A 19,184-nucleotide genomic window follows, 5' to 3' on the forward strand; every position below is an offset into this window, starting at 1 on the left:
TTTATTTTTAATGAAGGTACCAGTATCCAAATCAACCACCCTTCCCCTCCTGTCGTCCCGGCATCTGGTCACCTGACACCACCCAGTACATAGTACAGGCGACAGAAGGAAGAGAGGCAGTAGTTGCATCTCACTCGCTGCCTTTCCTCACTTCAGGCAACAGAAGGAAAAGAGATGGCAGTCAGGCAGAAAAACAGCTTCCAAGTAGTAGCAGCAGCTTTGGGGCACTCTACCTCGTACTCCCACTCTGGCAGCTTCCCAATCGCAGACTCTCAAGACAGGAAGAATTATTACCTCAAAGCTACACTAACATAGAGCATAGCACGAGTGAGAAAAACATCCTTCAAGTCAGTAGCAGATCAGCCAAATCCTCCCCTTGCCTCATGCCAGGTCAAAGAAGCAGAATGGGCAACATCGAGCAGACACAGTCTCAGGGAGGTGCAGTAGTACTAAGTCACTCCTCCTCTCTCTCTCTCTCCTCTGGCAGCCCCAGCCGCAGACTCTCAAGGCAGGAACAGTCATTACCTGAAGCTACACCAAAACAGAACATAGCAGAGGAGGTGAGAAAGGCATCCTTCCCCCTTCTTCAGTCTGGTAGTATGCCAGCCAAATCCTCCCCTTGCCTCACTCCAGGTCAAAGAAGCAGAAGGGGCAGCAGCAGCAACCAGAAGGCCTTCAGGCAGTTTTGCAGCAAAAGCAGGAACACAGAGAAAACACCACCAATTTGTGGAATACAAACTCCCCAGATAGGGGACGGAGGCCAAACTCGGTAATCCTCCGAGATAAAAGCTGGCCCAAGAGGAAGCCAGCATCTCAGGATGGCTGTGTTGCTGAGTTGCTGTATTTCATACAATAAGTAGGAAATAAACAACTTTTTACTCACCTTTTCAGGACTCCTCAATGACTACAACAGCGGCGTCAGGAACTGTGTTCGGATCTGGCATTCACTGCCTGAGATAGTTACAGAGGCAGATCTCATCCTGGCTTTCAAAAGAGAATTGGATCATTATCTGGAGAGGGTAAGTTTGCAGGGATAAAGATTAAAGGAGGGAGATTGGCGCTGGGTGAATTATTCCTGCAGAGAGCTAGCACAGCCACAAAGACCTGAATGGCGTCCTGCTGTCCTGTAATTCTAATGGGACAGGCCGATATCAGATTAAATTTAACACTGAGAGATATGAGGTGATGGATTTCACAAGTAGGAAAAGTTAAAATATGAAGTAAATTGTAAAGTTTTGAAGGTGCTGAGGAACAGTAAAGAGGTGGGAGATTCTCACCATCTTAGTGATCAGCAGGTTCCAGACTCCAGTATCTGCAACTTTAAAACCTTATGAAGAAATATAAGTTGATCAGATTCTGTCATCTACCGTATCTGATATTGATCCATCAATCAGCGTAAACATGCAAGTCCCATGTGTCCACAGTCACTTACACGAGGCCAGCCCACAGGATGGAACCTCGGACTCTCTGAGCATGATCTCGGTGTCTTCTGGCCCGACTGCCCCTTACACCTGGATCCCCTCACTTTTATACCCCCTGTACAAAGAACAAAGAAAAGTACAGCACAGGAACAGGTCCTTCGGCCCTCCAAGCCTGTGCCAACCATGCTGCCCGTCTAAACTAAAATCTTCTGCACTTCCGGGGTCCATATCCCTCTATTCCTATCCTATTCATGTATTTGTCAAGATGCCCCTTAAACGTCACTATCGTCCCTGCTTCCACCACCTCCTCCAAAGCGAGTTCCAGGCACCCACTACCCTCTGTGTACAAAAACTTGCCTCGTTCATCTCCTCTAAACCTTGCCCCTCGCACCATTAACCTATGCCCCCTAGAAATTGACCCCTCTACACTGGGAAAAAGCCTCTGACTATCCACTCTGTCTATGCCCGTCATAATTTTGTAGACCTCTATCAGGTCGCCCCTCAACCTCCGTCGTTCCAGTGAGAACAAATCTAATTTATTCAATCTCTCCTCATAGCTAATGCCCTCCATACCAGGCAACATCCTGGTAAATCTCTTCTGCACCCTCTCTAAAGCCTCCACATCCTTCTGGTAGTGTGGCGACCAGAATTGAACACTATACTCCAAGTGTGGCCTAACTAAGGTTCTGTACAGCTGCAACATGACTTGCCAATTTTTATACTCCATGCCCCGGCCAATGAAGGCAAGCATGCCGTATGCCTTCTTGACTACCTTCTCCACCTGTGTTGCCTCTGTCAGTGACCCGTGGACCTGTACACCTAGTTCTCTCTGACTGTCAATACTCTTGAGGGTTCTACCATTCACTGTATATTCCCTCCCTGCACTAGACCTTCCAAATGCATTACTTCACATTTGTCCGGATTAAACTCCATCTGCCATCTCTCCGCCCAAGTCTCCAAACGATCTAAATCCTGCTGTACCCTCTGACAGTCCTCATCGCTATCCGCAATTCCACCAACCTTTGTGTCGTCTGCAAACTTACTAATCAGAGCAGTTACATTTTCCTCCAAATTATTTATATATACTACGAACAGCAAAGGTCCCAGCACTGATCCTGCGGAACACCACTAGTCACAACCCTCCAATCAGAAAAGCACCCTTCCATTGCTCCTCTCTGCCTTCTATGACCTAGCCAGTTCTGCATCCATCTTGCCAGCTTACCCCTGATCCTGTGTGACTTCACCTTTTGTCCCAGTCCCGTGTGACTTCACCTTTTGTACCAGGTGATCCTCTTGCCCATGGCTCTTCTTCGTCTTCTCTGCTGGGGTTTGGCAGGAAAAGACAGCTGGAATTTCTCTAATCTGTCATTTACAAGGACACATTCCTGGTTCCCAGCAGCTACTTGTGTTCAGAAATTTTCTCATTTTCCTCTAAATTCCCCTGCCTGTTATTAATTTTAAAAAATATATAAATTAAGAGTATCCAATTATTTTTCTATCCAATTAAGGGGCAATTTAGCGTGGCCAATTCACCTACCCTGCACATCTTTTGGTGTTTTGAGGGTGATGCCCACGCAGACATGGGGAGAATGTGCAAACCCCACAAGGATAGTGACCCAGGACCGGGATCGAATCCGGGTCCTCAGTGCCGTGAGCCTGCTCTTAATTCTGATAGTTTCACAATTATAAGTATAAATATCACACATTATAATCTAATCTATTCCTCACTCTGGTTGCAGTCTATATTGTGGTTAATAACAGACATACTCTGTCCTTTCCGCCGATTTTCCAATGAGCTGCTTCCGGGCAATGGAATGTCTTATCAGTGTTGCCATGGTGACCTGTCTGCAGTGAAGAGCCTGTTTGAGTTTCGAACTCAGACAAAACTTTTCTCTCTCAGAATACACATTATATCAGACGTTTTACCTCAGTGTATAGAATTTACAGTGCAGAAGGCAGCACGGTAGGACAGTGGGGGCAGCACAGTTGGTTCACAGCTCCAGGGTCCCATGTTCGATTCCCTGCTGGGTCGCTGTCTGTGCGGAGTCTGCACGTTCTTCCCTGTCTGCGTGGGTTTGCTCCCACAGTCCAAAGATGTGCAGTTTAGGTGGATTGGCCATGATAAATTGCCCTTAGTGTCCAAAAAGGTGACGTGGGGTTACTGGATTGCGGGGATAGGGTGGAGGCGTGGGCTTGGGTGGGGTGCTCTTTCCGGGAGCCGGGGCAGACCCGATGGCTCGAATGGCCTCCTTCTGCACTGTAAAATCTCTGAATCTATGAAGCAGGTCATTCGGCCCATCGGGTCTGCATTGATTCATAGAATTTACAGTTCAGAAGGAGGCCATTCAGCCCATCGAGTCTGCACCGGCCCTTGGAAAGAGCAGTCCACATAAGCCTGTTAAGCATGTCACAAGGGGTTCAGTTAAGGACAAGTTTGAAATTCTATTTCAACCTGTGATCCCACTTTTCTTTATAAAATTAGTTTGTGGGGGCAGCACGGTGGCGCAATGGTTAGCATTGCTTCCTTACGGCGCCGAGGTCGCAGGTTCGATCGCGGCTCAGGGTCACTGTGGAGTTTGCACATTCTCCCCGTGTTTACGTGGGTTTCGCCCCCCACAACACCAAAGATATGCAGTGTAGGTGGATTGGCCATGCTAAATTGTCCCTTATTTGGAAAAAATGAATTGGGTACTCTAAATCTATTTATTTATTTATTTGTTTTGTTTTATAAATTTAGAATACCCAATTCATTTTTTCCAATTCAGGGGCAATTTAGCGTGTTCAATCCACCTACCTTGCACATCTTTGGGTTGTGGGGGCGAAACCCATGCAAACACGGGGAGAATGTGTAAACTCCACACGGACAGTGACCCAGAGCCGGAATCGAACCTGGGACCTTGGCGCCGTGAGACTGCAGTGCTAACCACTGCGCCACCGTGCTTCCCTGGTACTCTAAACTTATGAAATAAAAAAATAACATATTAGTTTGTAAATCATAGGTTAGGTTAGCACATGATAGTTGAATGGCTGTATAATTTCCCTTCAACAAACACGTCCAGTGAAAAGACTGCGAAAGTATTTTTATAAATTTAGAGTACCCAATTCATTTTTTTTCCAATTAAGGGGCAATTTAGTGTGGCAATCCACCTAACTTGCACATCTTTGCTTTGTTGGGGTGAGAGCCCCGCAAACACAGGGGGAATGTGCAAATTCCACACGGACAGTGACCCGGGGCCGCGATCGAACCTGGGTCCTCAGCGCCAAGAGGCAGCAGTGATAACCACTGTGTCCTTTGTAATCTGAATATCATTGGATTTTGAACATGGAAGGAAAAAGTACCGTTCATAGGGGTGACAAACCATACACGTGTTCTGTGTGTGTACGGAGCTTCTGTCAATCATCTGAACTGTTGAAACATAAGCGCAGTCACACTGGGAGGAAACCATCTATATGTGGGGATTATGGGAAGGGATTCAGTTCCCCTTCCTGGTTAAAATCTCATTCACAATGTGGAGAGGCCATTCAGCTGTTTGGTGTGTGGGAAGGGATTCATGCATTCATCCCTCCTGCTGAGACACCAGCGGGTTCACACTGGGGAGAAACATTTAAATGCCCAGACTGTGGGAAGTACTACAAAAGTTCCAGGGATGGGGGGCAGGATTCTCCGAGCTGAAATCGCAAGCGGCGCGGGGGCAGAGAATGGACGCTGACACGAAATCCAGCACGACGCCACTCCTGCGATTCTCCAGTCCCCAGAGAATTGCCACGAATCAGACACGCGCGGTCTACATAGCACAGGTAGGGGCCCATTGACAGAGGGCCCCGCTGCAATTCTCCAAGTGTAATTGGCCAAGTTCTCGACGGCATGGGTCTCTCATGGTCCTACCCATCGGGAACTCGGCGTGGCGGCTGCGGACTCAGTCACCCTGGTGGGTGGCGGGGGGCCTCACAGACGACCAGGCTAGCGATCGGGGGCCACTGATCCGCGGGCGCGCGCGGTCCCGGGGAGGGCCTTTCATTTTGGTGCCGGCCCACAGTATGGTTCCGCCATGTCGCGTGGGGCAGCCGACGCAGGTCGCCGCCGCGCACATGCGCGGACCCCTGACGGGAAGAGCAGGGCCCCATATCGACAGCTGAAGCTGCGAGGACTACTCCGGGGCCTTGTTAGCTCCCTCCAGGTAGGGGAATCACTCTGGACGTTCTTCAGGAAAGTCCAGAGTGATCCGCCCACGTTTTCACAATGGAGTAGGGACATAGCCCCATTATTGTAGAATCCCGCCCCTGATCTCCCATCGACGCATTCACACTGGCAGGAGACCATTCAGGTGCTCGAACTGTGGCACTGGGTTCAGGTGGTCATCTCAAGTCACTGCACACTAGCGCGTTCACACTGGGGAAAGACCGTGCACCTGCTCCCAGAGTGGGAAGGGATTTAGTCAGTTATCCAACCTGCTGACACCAGTGAGTTTACAATTTCAAGAGATGTTTTATGCCCAGACTGTGGGAAGTGTTATAAAAGTCACGGGGAACTCATGTCCCATCAACGTGGTCACACTGATGAGAGACCGTTCAGATGCTCCCATTATGGGACTCGGTTCAAGACATCATCTGACCTCATTGTACACCAGCGAGTTCACACTGGGGAGCGGCCATTCATCTGCTCCCAATGTGAGAAGGGATTCACTCAGTCATCCCACCTGCTGAGACACCAGCAGGTTCACAAGTAAATGATAGTGATTGGATTTTCCTGCTATCACATCCAGGACTAAACCATTTTCATTGGGTCTATTTCTGCTGATGTTAATGAACACGTGTGGTAATACAATAAAGTCACATAAATCAGCTTGGTGGTTGAGACTTTTGAAAAAAAAATAGGTTACCTGATTTGAAGGGCTCTCCCACTCCCTGTCTCCTCCATCGCCAACTCCAACAACAAGTGCAAGGAACTCCTAGAGCTTCTTTATCTTCTTTATGGAGCATTGATTATCATCCCTTGGCGTTACAATGAAATGGACTGTTGTTATTCCTCTTAATCTATCAATTATGATGTAATCATGTAAGCAAAACCATTTCTCTACTAATACTAATTTCCATCAGCTCCTCACTAACAATTGTGTTTCTCAGAACTTCCGGTACATTATTCATGTTTTCCTTTGTGAAGACAGAAGTAAAGTACGAATTTAGTTCCTCAGCCCTTTCTTTGTTCCCTGTTATGAATTCCCCCATTTCTGACTGTAAGGGGGAATTTGTTTTTGTTTTTATCAATCATTTGTTTTTATCAATCTCTTTAGATTGCCAACTCATCCTCTCTCATTGCACAGCACCCAGTCCAAGATGGCCTGTTATATTTATTGTAAGTTCCTCAATGTATGGTTCAAAACACCAGGCCATATACACTACAGAAATTCCTCCTCTATTGTACTGTGACTAAGTTGAGTCACCCAACCTATATGCAGATCAGTCACCCATAATCACAGATGTTTCTTTCTCACATGCATCTCTGATTTCCTGTCTAATCTATTCGAACATTACCACTGCACTTTGGTGGTCTGCATATGACCCTTACGAATGTTTTTTGCCCCGTGGTGGTTCTTAACTCAACCCAGGTTCCACATCGCCTGTGCTAATAACTTTCCTGAATATTGTATTAATTAGGGCAGCACGGTAGCACAGTAGTTAGCACAGTTGCTTCACAGCTCCACGGTCCCAGGTTCGATTCCCAGCTTGGGTCACTGTCCGTGCGGAATCTGCACGTTCTCTCTGTGTGTGCGTGGGTTTCCTCCGGGTGCTGCGGTTTCCTCCCACAGTCCAAAGATGCGCAAATTAGGTGGATTGGCTATGATAAATTGCCCTTCGTGTCAGGTTAGGTGGGGTTACTGGGTTACGGGGATAGGGGCCGCGCGCAGGCTTGAGTGGGATGCTCTTTCCAAGGGCCGGTGCAGACTCGATGGTCCGAATGGCCTTCTTCTGCACTGTAAATTCTATGATTCTAATATTTTCTATAATCAATAATGCAACTCCGCCACCTTTTCCTTTCTGTCTGTCCTTTCTAAAAACTGAATAGCTCTCAATGTTTAGTCCCCATCCTTGGAGCCATGTCACCGTAATATCAACTATATTTCATCCCTTTACATCTATCTGCACAACTAATTTATCCAATTTATGTTGACTGCTCTGAGCATTGAGGTACAAAATCTTAAGGCTAGTCCTTTTAATGTTCCTTAACCCATCCCTACAGTTTTTTTAGTGTCATTCAGGCAATTATCTAATCTCATTGTACAGCAGCTTAGTTTCTCTGCCTATCAATTTTCTTAATCTCCTTGCTGTGTTTTTCTCTTGTTCTTGATTCCTCCTGCTCTGAATCCTTACATAGGTTCCCATCCCCCTGCCATATTAGTTTAAACCCTCCCCAACTGCTCTACCAAGTACCCCGCCCAAAGACATCAATCCCAGTCCTGCTCAGGTGTAACCTGTCCAGTTTGTACAGGTCCCACGCCCCCCCCAGAACCGGTCCCAATGCCCCTGGAATCTGAAACTCTCCCCGACTCCATCTCTTCAGTCACGTATTCATCTGATATATTCTGCTATTTCTATGTAGCACTGGTTGTAATCCTGAGATCACTACCTTTGAGGTCCGACTTTTCAACTTTCTTCCTAACTCCGTATATTCTGCTTTCAGGACTTCATCCCTTTATTGCCGATGTTGTTTGTTCCGATGTATATCATGACCACTGGCTGTTCACCCTCCAGAATATCCTGTAACCGCTCCGAGACATCCTTGACCCTAGCAACATACCATCCTGGAGTCTTATTTGTGGCCACAGAAATGCCCATCTATTCCCTTTATAATTGAATCCCCAATAACTATTGCATTCCTGCACTTTTACTCCTCCATTCTGCAGCAGAACCAACCGTGGTACAACAAATTTGGTTGATGCTGCTTTCTCCTGGGAGGTCATTCCCAACAGTATCCAAAGCGGTATATCTGTTTTGCAGAATGGCCACAGGAGATTCCTGCACTGCCTGCCTAGCTCTCTTGCTCTGCCTGTTGGTCCCCCATTCCCTTCCTGCCTGTGGAGTCTGACCCTGCGGTATGACTACCTCTCTATACATGCAATCCTCAATACTTTCTGCCTCATGGCTGCTCCACAGTGTCCCCAGCCACCATTCCAGCTCTGAAACTCAGACTTCCTGGAGCTGCAGCTGGAGACACTTCCTGCACATATGGGAATTGGAAACATTCCTGTTCTCCAACATGGAGCAAGAAGAGCAGACCATGTCTTGGAGCTCTCCTGTTTAAAGGTGAAGAAGGATCTTTTAAAGAATGAGACAATAACTGTCCCCCTGTTCAAAATGAAACTAAACTCACTGTTAAGTCCTCCTCAGTAAAAATTTACCCTTTCAATAAATTTATCCTTCTAATGTCAAATAATATTAACCAGGCCCCTTCTTCGCTGCTCCTTGCTGGCACAGTGGTTAGCACTGCTTCCTCACAGCTCCAGGGTCCTGGGTTCACATTTGGCCTCAGGTGACTGAATGTGTGGAGTTTGCACTTCTTCCCTGCGGGTTCCCTCCGGGTGCTCTGATTTCCTCCTACAGGCCGAAGATGTGCAGGTGAGGTGGATTGGCTATGCTAAATTGCCCCTGAGTGTCCAAAAGGATAGGTGGGGTTACTGGGATAGGATGGAGGCACGGGCTTAAGTTGGGTGCACGTTCCAAGGGCTGCTGCAGGCTCAACAGGCCGAATTGCCTCCTTTTGCACTGTAAATTCTATGATAAATTAATCAGCTCTTTTGATTCCTGGTTCTGCTTTCAAATTCATTTCTCCTTTATCCTCTCAGCTTCGCTCCCTAACTGTCGTCTTTTTCAGTTACTTAAGTTTTATCAAATCTCTAAATTCTTCCAGTTTGGATAAAAGGTCAGCAAGCTGAAACATTCCCTCTCTATAGAAGCGTTTGACCTGCTGATTGTTTCCAATATTTTCTGTTTTGAGGTGGGATTTGCAGCATCTGCAGATCTTGTTTTTAGCACACAATGGATCAGTTTTCTCTGACGTATCATTCCCTGTTTAAAGGTGAAGAAGGAACTTTTAAAGAATGAGACAATAACTGTCCCCCTGTTCAAAATGAAACTAAACTCACTGTTAAGTCCTCCTCAGTAACAATTTGAAATATCAAGTTTCCAGGCGGGATTGAAGCGGAAACTTTCTGATGTAAAGTAAAGGTAATAATCAGTGCACTAGAAAAATGAGTGTGAATGCCCCGCACAAAGGGGAACTTACCATCCATCTCTAGCTCTAACTTCCACATAGAAAATGCTGCCAAGAATCAGCACAGTAATAAGTCTTACAACACCAGGTTAAAGTCCAACAGGTTTGTTTCAAACACTAGCTTTCGGAGCACTGCTCACCTGAAAGCTAGTGTTTGAAACAAACCTGTTGGACTTTAACCTGGTGTTGTAAGACGTATTACTGTGCTCACCCCAGTCCAACGCCGGCATCTCCACATCATGGCTAAGAATCAGCAAGTCAGGCTGAGTCTGTGACTGCTCCCACCACGTGAATCCGTCACAATGCCCTGCTGATTGACGGCAGTTCCGGACCAATAGAAAGAGAGGGGCGGGCCTGGAGGACGGAATAGAAGGGGCTGGTCCTCCAAGCAATCGGAGGGGCGGGGCTGAGTGGAGCATGCGCAGTGTTAATAATGGCGACGGGGAGAAGCTGATATGATGTGGAATCGGTAAGTGGATGGAATGACGGGAGAGAGCGATGGAATCCGGCGGATGTGTGCAGAGGCTTTGTAAACATGTTGTGTAATGCGCAAACCACAAAGAGGTGTTTCCCGACCCCCCGTTTGCAATTTTTGCCCAGTCATAGACCAGAGATAACAGCCGCCCTGTTTCCAGCGGCCAATGTCCAGTAGGGCGCATGCGCGGTCGCCATGTTTTTTGGGGGCAATGTTCTTCAATCTGTTTAATGATAGAATGGGAACAACTTGTCCATCAACTGCTTCACACTTTCAGTCACAGTGTCTTATTGGTGAGGCAGAACAACGGTATATTTCCAAGTCAGTGACAATAATTTGTATTGTACCTTTAACATAATAAAACTTTCCAAGTCATTTCACAGAAATGTGCTAAAGTAACATTTGACACTGAGCCACAGAAGGAGATATTAAATAAAAGCAAATTACTGCGGATGCTGGAATCTGAAACATAAAATACTGGACATTCTCAGCAGGCCTGACAGCATCTGTGGAGAGAAAAGGAAGCTAAAGTTTCGAGGCTGGATGGCTCTTTGTCAAAGCACCATCCAGACTCAAAACATTAGCTCCCTTCTCTCTCTACAGATGCTGCCAGACCAGCTGAAATTGTCCAGTATTTTCTGTTTTTGTTGAAGGAGATATTAGGGCTGGTGACCAAAAGCTTGATCAAAGAGGGTGGATTTAAGGACAATCTTAAAGGAGGAAAGTGAGATGGAGATGTTTAAGGACGAAATACCAGAGCTTGTGGCCCAGGCAAATGAAAGAATGGACACCAATGATAGAATGATTAAAATCATTAATGTTCAATAATTCAATGAGTGTAGAGATCTCAGAGGGTGTGGTTAGAGAATATTACAGAGATAGGGATGGTCACAACCAGGGAGGAAAACCGGGATGAAAACTTCAATGAGGACAGAGGTGATGGGTGAAAAATACTTTAGTGTGAGTAAACACATGGGTAGATGACCTCAAGATTACAAGGAGGTTGAATGTAGGAGGCCGGCTGGGAGTGCGTTAGGAGAGTTAAGTCTCGAGGTAACAAAGGAATGGATGAGAGTTTTAGCAGCAGATGAGCTTAGTCTGGAGTGGAGCCGGGCGATGTTATTGAGGTGGAAATAGGCAGTCTTTGTGATGATGTGAATATGTGATTGGAAGCTCGTCTTGGGTTGTGAACAGTCTGGTTCAGGCTCAGACAAAGATGCAGTTGTGTTTTGGGAGTGAAGTTTGTAGCAGGGACTGAAGACAATGGCTTCTGTCTTCCCAACGTTTAAGTGGAAGAAATTTCTGTCCGTTAATGTTCTGGACATCAGACAAGTCAGGACGGTGTGTGACTTGGAGGGGAAATTGGAGGTTGATGTTCACGTATACCTACTACCCTGGTCTTTCAATGTGTTGGAGGTTGAGGGTTTGGGAGATTGTGTAAAGTTCCAGTGTAGATACATGAAATATGTTTCCTTCACCACACTACCACTGCAAGCTTTATCTCTCTGCCATTTTCGGCTCTCATGGATGCCATTAGGTCTGTGTCAGTTCAGGCTGACTCTCTTCCCTGAGGAACAGTTGTGAACCAGTTTGGTGTTTAAGACAATCCAGCAGTTTTCCTGGTCACTTTTGTTCCGGTGCCAGCCCCACAAATTAGATTTATTCAGCTCAATTTCACAAACTGTTTTTGTAGGTTCTCTCTCACTCCCTTTTTTCCTGTTTAAATCAATTTCACAGGGGATTAGAAGGGGAGGATTTACAGTCAGGAAACTGAAATCAAACATCACATCAGGATCTGAAGGAGTTGGCCAATTTATCGCAACCTGAATGTCATCAGATTTTGAACATGGAAGGATAAAGCACTGTTCACAGTGGGGAGAAACCGTACACGTGTTCTGTGTGTGGTCGAGGCTAACGCCAATCATCTGTACTGTCGAAACATAAATGCACGCACAATGGGGAGAAACTATGGAAATGTGAAGACTGTGGGAAGGGATTTGATTACCCATCAGAGCTTGAAACTCATCGACGCAGTCACACTGGTGAGAGACCGTTCATCTGCTGCACATGTGGGAAGGGCTTCACTCAGTTATCCAGCCTGATGACGCACGAACGAATTCACACTGGGGAAAGACCGTTCACCTGCTCAGACTGTGGGAAGGGATTTAGGCGGTTGCCCAATTTGGTGATGCACCAGCGAATTTACACAGGAGAGAGACCGTTCACTTGCTCCATATGTGGCAAAGGATTCGCTCAGTTATCCAACCTACTGAGACACCAGCGAGTTCACACTGGAGACCGACCTTTTAAATGCCCAGACTGTGGGAAATGCTATAAAAGTTCCAGGGAGCTGATGATCCATAAAATTGTTCACACTGGTGAGAGACCGTTTAGTTGTTCTCACTGTGGGAGTGGGTTCAGGCAATCATCTAATCTCATTGTACACCAGCGCATACACACTGGGGATAGACCATTCACCTGCTCCATATGCGGGAAGAGATTTACTGAGTCATCTACCCTGCTGAAACACCAACAAGTGCACACTGGAGATAGACCTTTTAAATGCCCAGACTGTGGGAAATGGTATAAAGGTTCCAGTGAACTGAAATCACATCAACAAGTTCACATCGATGAGAAACCATTTAAATGCCCAGACTGTGGCAAGTGATGTAAAAGTTCCAGGGATCTGTTGTCCCATCAACGTGTTCACACTGACGAGAGACCGTTCAGGTGCTCTCACTGTGGGACTGGATTCAAGTCATCATCTAATCTCACTGTACACCAGCGCATTCACACTGCAGAGAGACTGTTCACCTGCTCCGAGTGTGGGAAGGGATTCACTACCTCATCCCACCTGTTGAGACACCAGCGAGTTCACACTGGGGAGAGACCTTTCACCTGCTCCAAGTTTTGGAAGGAATTCACTCAGTCATCTGACCAGCTGACACACCAGCGAAGTCACGAGTAACTACAATGATTGGATTCTGCTGTTGATCCAATCCAGAATGAACATTGTTCATTGGGGTCTCTTTCAGCTCATGTTAATAAACTCCAACCCAGTTATAGGTGTTAAATATTCTATGTAAAAGTCCAATAAATCAGCCTGGTGTTAAACACACTCAGTATCAAGTCTTTTTAATATCTGTAACACAAGTTGACAAGTTGAGTGAGTGGTGAAATGAATGGCAGATGCAGTATAATTTGGATCAATGTGAGGTTATCCACTTTGAATTCAAAAATGGGAAGGCAGATTATTATCTGAAAGCTGTGGGCAGCACGGTAGCGCAGTGGTTAGCACTGCTGCCTCACGCCGCCAAGGACCCGGCACCAGGTCACTGTTCATGTGGAGTTTGCACATTCTCCCCGTGTCTGCATGTGTCTCACCCCCACAACCCAAAAATGTGCACGGTAGGTGGATTGGCCACACTAAATTGCCCTTTAATTGGAAAAATAAAAAAAATAAAATTAGCTGAATGGCCATAAATTAGGAGAGGGGAATGTGCAATGAGACTTGGTTGTCCTTGTACACCAATCGCTGAAGGTCGGTATGCAGGTACAGCAGGTGGCAAAGAAGGCAAGTGGTATGCTGGCCTTCATAGCTAGAGGATTCAAAATCAGGAGCAGGGATGTCTTGCTGCAATTGGACAGAGCCTTGGTAAGGCCACACCTGGAATATTGTGTGCAGTTTTGGTCTCCTTATCTGAGGAAGGAAGTTCATGTGAGAGAGGGAGTGCAGCAAAGGTTTACCAGACTGATTCCTGGGATGGCAGGACTGACGTATGAGGACAGATTGAATGTTTTAGGATTATACTTGCTGGACTTCAGAAGAATGAGAGGGGATCTCATAACCGATAAAATTCTAAAAGGACTAGACAGGATAAATGTAAAAAGAATGTTCCCGAGGGTGGGTGTGTCCAGAACCAGGGGTCACAGTCTGAGGATACGAGGTAGACTGTTTGGGACAGAGATGAGGAGAACTTTCTTCACCCAGTGATTTGATTTGATTTATTGTCACATGTACCGAAGTACAGTGAAAAGTTTTTTTCTGTGACTAAGGGAATGTGCACAGTAGGTACATAGTAGACAAAAAAAGAATAATCGACAGAGTACATTGACAAATGGTACATAGACAAACAGTGATTGGTTACGGTGCGGTACAAGGGGCCAAGTAAAGCAAATATATGAGCATGAGCAGCATCGGATGTTGTGAATGGTGTTCTTACAGGAATCAGATCAGTCCGAGGGAGAGTCGTTGAGTTCAGTAGCTGTTCCTATGTCTCGACGTGCGGGTCTTCAGACTTCTGTACTTTATTCCAGATGGAAAGGTCTGGAAGAAGGCAAAGCCTGGATGGGAGGGGTCTCTGATAATGCTGTCTGCCTTCCTGAGGCAGCGGGAGGTGTAGACAGAATCAATGTGCGGGTGGCAAGCTTGTGTGATGCGTTGGGCTGAGTTCACCCCATTCTTGCAATCTCCTTATTTTTCTTGCAATCTTGGGCCGAGCAGTTACCATACCAAGCTGTGATGCAGCCAGATAGGATGCTCTCTATGGCAGATCTGTGGAAGTTTGTGAGAGTCAATGCAGACATGCCAAATTTCTATATCTTTCGTAGGAAGTAGAGATGTTGTTGAGCTTTCTTGGCTGTTGCATCAATGCGAGTGGACCAGGACAGACTGTTGGTGATGGTGACCCCCCCAGGAACTTAAAGCTTTCGACCATTTCCACTTCAGAGCAATTGATGCAGGGGGTGGGTGGGGGGGGGGGGGGGGCGGTTGTGCTACGCTTCCTGAAGTCGATGATCAGTTCCTTGGTCTTTCCGACATTTAGAGAGGGGTTGTTTTTGGTACACCATGCAACCAAGTGATTTATCTCCCTCTCATTCTAGAATGCCCCACAAGGGAGAACATTTGATCTATGTTTATTTTAGCAATCCCTTTAGGGCAGCATGGCTAGCACAGCCGTCTCATGTCTCAGGTTCGATCTTGGCTCTGGGTCACTGTCCGTGTGGAATTTGCACAGTCCCCCTGTGTTTGTGTGGGTTTCACCCCCACAACCCAAAGATGTGTAGGGTAGGCGGATTGGCCATGCTAAATTGTCCCTTAATTGGAAAAAATGATTGGGTACTCTGAATTTTAAAAAAATCAATCACTATTAGTATTTTATACACTTTGATAGATCACCTCTCACCCTACTAAACTCCAGCGAGTATAAACCTCTCCTCATACGTCAACTCTTTCATCCGTGGAATCAATCTGATGGACCTCCTCTGAACTGCCTCCAATGTCACCACATCCTTCCTCAAATAAGGAGACCAAAACGGGACACAATACTCCACATGTGGTCTCACCAACACCCTATACAATTACAACAACGCTTCTCTATTTTTATACTTCAATCTTTTTGCAATAAACACTAACATTCCATTTGCCTTTTTAATTATAAGCTGCGCCTGCCTACCGACTTTCTGTGAACAATGCCACCCAGATCCCTCTGCCCAGACGCATCTTGAATCTGCTTTCCATTGTTCCGTGGGCAGCCCGGTAGCACAGTGGTTATCACTGTTGCTTCACAGTGCCAGGGTCCCAGGTTCGATTCTTGGCTTGGGTCACTATGCGGAGTCTGCACGTTCTCCCTGTGTCTCCGTGGGTTTTCTCCGGGTGCTCCGGTTTCCTCCCACAAGTCCCGAAAGACGTGCTGTTAGGTGAATTGGACATCCTGAATTCTCCCTCTGTGCACCCGAATAGGCTGCGGAGTGTGGCGACTAGAGGCTTTTCACAGTAACTTCATTGTAGTGTTAATGTAAGCATCCTTGTGACAATAAAGATTGTTATATAATAATTTGCCTTTCTATTTTTTTGACCAAAATGGATAACCTCACAATTATCTACATTAAACTCCATCTGCCAAATTTTAGCCCAATTTCCTAGCCTATAGAATCTGTCTGTAAAATCTTTATCTCCTCTTCAGTCTGCTTCCCCACCTATTTTAGTATCATCTGCAAATTTTGCTATGTTACAATCTGTTCCTGCTTGCAGATCATTTTTATAAATTTTGAACAGTTGAGGCCAGAAGGCTGACTCCTGCGGCACCCCGCTGGTTACAGTTTGCCAGCTAGAAAAGGATCCATTTATCCCAACTCTCTGCTTTCTGTCAGTCAGCAATTCTCAATCCAATCCAGTACTCTACCCCCAATCCCCTGCGATCTTACCTTCTGGATCTGTCTTTTATGCGGCACTTTATTAAACACCTTCTGGAAGTCTAGATATACCACATCCACAGGTTCCCCATTATCCACCTTTCTGGTTACGTCCTCAAAGAATTCAAGCAAGTTTGTCAAGCATGACTTACCATTCATACAACCATGCTGACAATGGTAGATTGAGCTTTATCTTTCCAAATGTTCAGTCATCTCCACCTTAATGACTTATTCCAGCAACTTCCACCACAGAGGTCAACCTAACCGGTCTTTTTGCCTCTCTCCTTTTTTGAATAGGGGTGTCACATTAGCGTTTTTCCAATCTACCGGGACCCTTCCAGAATCCAGGAAATTCTGAAATATCATAATCAATGCATCCACTATCTCCCCTGCCACATCCCTTAATATGGTAAGGTGCAGGCCATCCCAGAGACGTATGTTTATTAAAAAATCTTTATTGTCACAAGTAGGCTTGTGGGTTGTGAGCACCCAGAGAAAACCCACGCAGACACGGGGAGAACGTGCAGTCTCCGCACAGACATGACCCAAGCCAGGAATTGAATCTGGGACCCTGGAACTGTGAAGCAACAGTGCTAGCCACTGTGCTACCATGCTGCTTTAAATCCATTCGTTTATTCAATACCGCCTCCCCAGTGATGGTTACTGCACCAAGTTCCTCTGCATTGCACCAAATTCCTCTAAATTAACTGTAGTTTTTGAATTTTTTCATTATCTTCTACCGTGAAGACAGATAATCGGAATATACAATATAATTATCTATTAAATACATTTAATATATCGCCATTCAGAATGTGCCCTCATCTCACGACGGGGGCCTGTTGCGCAGGCGCGAGGCTGAGTTGTGAATTGAGCATGCGTGGGATAGTTCGAGAAATGCGCATATGCAGTGTCAGTGCTGCAGAGGCAGGAAGCCGAATTTTAGGCATCAAGCGGAGAGGGACAGCCGGTTGTAGGAAGGCAATAGAGTCGGCGGGGAGGCTTCATAAACACCCAGTGCATGCCGCTAAACCAGAATAAGAACAGTTTGGTGCCGTGTTCGAACCACACGAGGCCGTGGCATCAGCTGCCTGAGCGGAGGCCGCAGTCCACCACCGCCATCTTTAATGTAGAAGGACGCATGCGCAATGAACCTGCTCTGGACAGCAGGAGACAATGTGAATTTCTATCCTGGTCTGTGATGGATTTCGAAAACTCCTTTTACAAGGGTTTACACACACAAAACTCAAACCAACAGAAATGTTGATCTCTTGTTTTCCAAACTGGACCTATGCCACGACTATTCTTTACAGGATACTAGAAGATTTCAGAATTTGATGGTGAAAACATCAGATCAAAACCTGACAGTCACTTGATTCATCAGAATCTGAATGTAAGTGTGCCTGTGGAAAAAGATTCAAACATCTGTGTGACTGGAAATAGCGGTGAGTAATATCATAGAATAGAATCATAGAAAGGTTACAGCATAGAAGGAGGCCATTCGCCATCATGTCTATGCCAGCCCCAGGACACCGAGATCCAAGCAAGTTTGAGAATTTTAAATTGAGTTCCAGTTTAACTGGGAGCCTATGTGGGTCATTGAGAACAGGGTGATGGGTGAGTGAATAGGACTCAGTGCATAGCACAGGGAATTAGATATTGAGTCTGATCAGTGTAGCACTATTGCTTCACAGCACCAGGAACCTCGGTTTGATTCTGGCCTTGGGTGACTGTGGAGCTTGCATGTTCACAGATCATAGAATTTCCAGTGCAGAAGGAGGCCATTCGGAGTAGGCTCTTGGAAAGAGCACCCCACCCAAGCCCAAACCTCCACCCAATTCCCGTAACCCAACTAAGGGCAATTTTGCATGGCCAATCCGCCTAACCTGCACATCTTTGGACTGTGGGAGAAAACCGGAGCACCTGGAGGAGTCCCACGCACACACTGGGAGAACGTGCAGACTCCGCACAGACAGTGACCCAGCAGGGAATCGAACCTGGGACCCTGGAGCTGTGAAGCAATCGTGCTAACCACTATGCTACCGTGCTGCCCATGTTCTTCCTGTGTCTGCTTGGGTTTTCTCCGGATGCTTCGGTTTCCTCTGACAATCCAAAGATGTTTAGCGTAGACCTGGTTAACGGGATATGGCGGGGCCCAAGGTAAATGTCAGGCCCTTTTTTGGAGGATCGGTGCAAATTCGATGGGCCAAATGGCCTCCTTATGCACTGTAGGGATTCTTTGGAGTGTCATAGGTCTGCAGCACAGAGGGTCTCTGTGCTCACCACCCTTTCACGTAGTAAGTTCCAGACTTGCATCACCATCTGGGTAAAAATGTTTATCCTCACATTGTTTTGAAATCTGCCTCTTAACTCTGCGCCCCCTAGTTATTGATCCCTCCACCAAGGGGAAATGTTTCTTCCTGTCTATTCTATGCCCCGATAATTTCATACATCTCAATCATGTCCCCCCTCAGTCTCCTCTGCTCCAAGGAAACAATCCAAGTCTCTCCAATCTCTCTTCACAACTAAAACTCTCCAGCCCAGACAAGATTTTGGTAAATCTTCTCTGCACCTTTTCCAGTGCTATCACATCCCTCCTATAATGTGGATTCCAGAACTGCACACAATACTCTACATAACCAACATTTTACACCGTTCCTGCATAACCTCTCTGCTCTTAAACTCTGTGCCTCGGCTAATAAAGCCAAGTATACCACCTGCCTTCTTCACCACTGGATCCACAAGCACTGCTATCTTAAGGGGCTGCTGTACATGCACATCAAGGTCCCTCTGATCCTTGTTATTTCCTAGGATCCTGCCATTCATC

At 46.4% G+C, this 19,184-nt stretch overlaps 1 protein-coding gene and 1 pseudogene across 15 annotated transcripts in view; one reads left to right on the forward strand and one right to left on the reverse strand.

The window, feature by feature from the left end:
* LOC140420800 (uncharacterized) overlaps nt 1-9,986 on the reverse strand; it is a 36,774-nt gene extending 26,788 nt beyond the window's left edge. For 6 of the 15 annotated variants that reach the window (XM_072504831.1, XM_072504830.1, XM_072504839.1 and 3 more), the window contains exons 1-2: nt 9,902-9,984; nt 6,302-6,413 (exon numbers count right to left, since the gene is read on the reverse strand). The gene's annotated coding sequence lies outside the window, so the exon portion shown is untranslated. Of the gene's footprint in view, nt 1-883; nt 985-6,301; nt 6,414-9,702; nt 9,779-9,901 lie in introns of those variants that run through there. The other 9 variants (XR_011946591.1, XM_072504837.1, XR_011946590.1 and 6 more) reach the window with 7 other exon arrangements.
* Nucleotides 9,987-10,087: 101 nt separating this feature from the next.
* LOC140420808 (uncharacterized) lies at nt 10,088-13,283 on the forward strand (annotated as a pseudogene).
* The last annotated feature ends 5,901 nt before the right edge of the window (nt 13,284-19,184 follow it).

This window comes from Scyliorhinus torazame, chromosome 5, assembly GCF_047496885.1.
Source record: "Scyliorhinus torazame isolate Kashiwa2021f chromosome 5, sScyTor2.1, whole genome shotgun sequence".
NCBI lineage: Eukaryota > Metazoa > Chordata > Chondrichthyes > Carcharhiniformes > Scyliorhinidae > Scyliorhinus > Scyliorhinus torazame.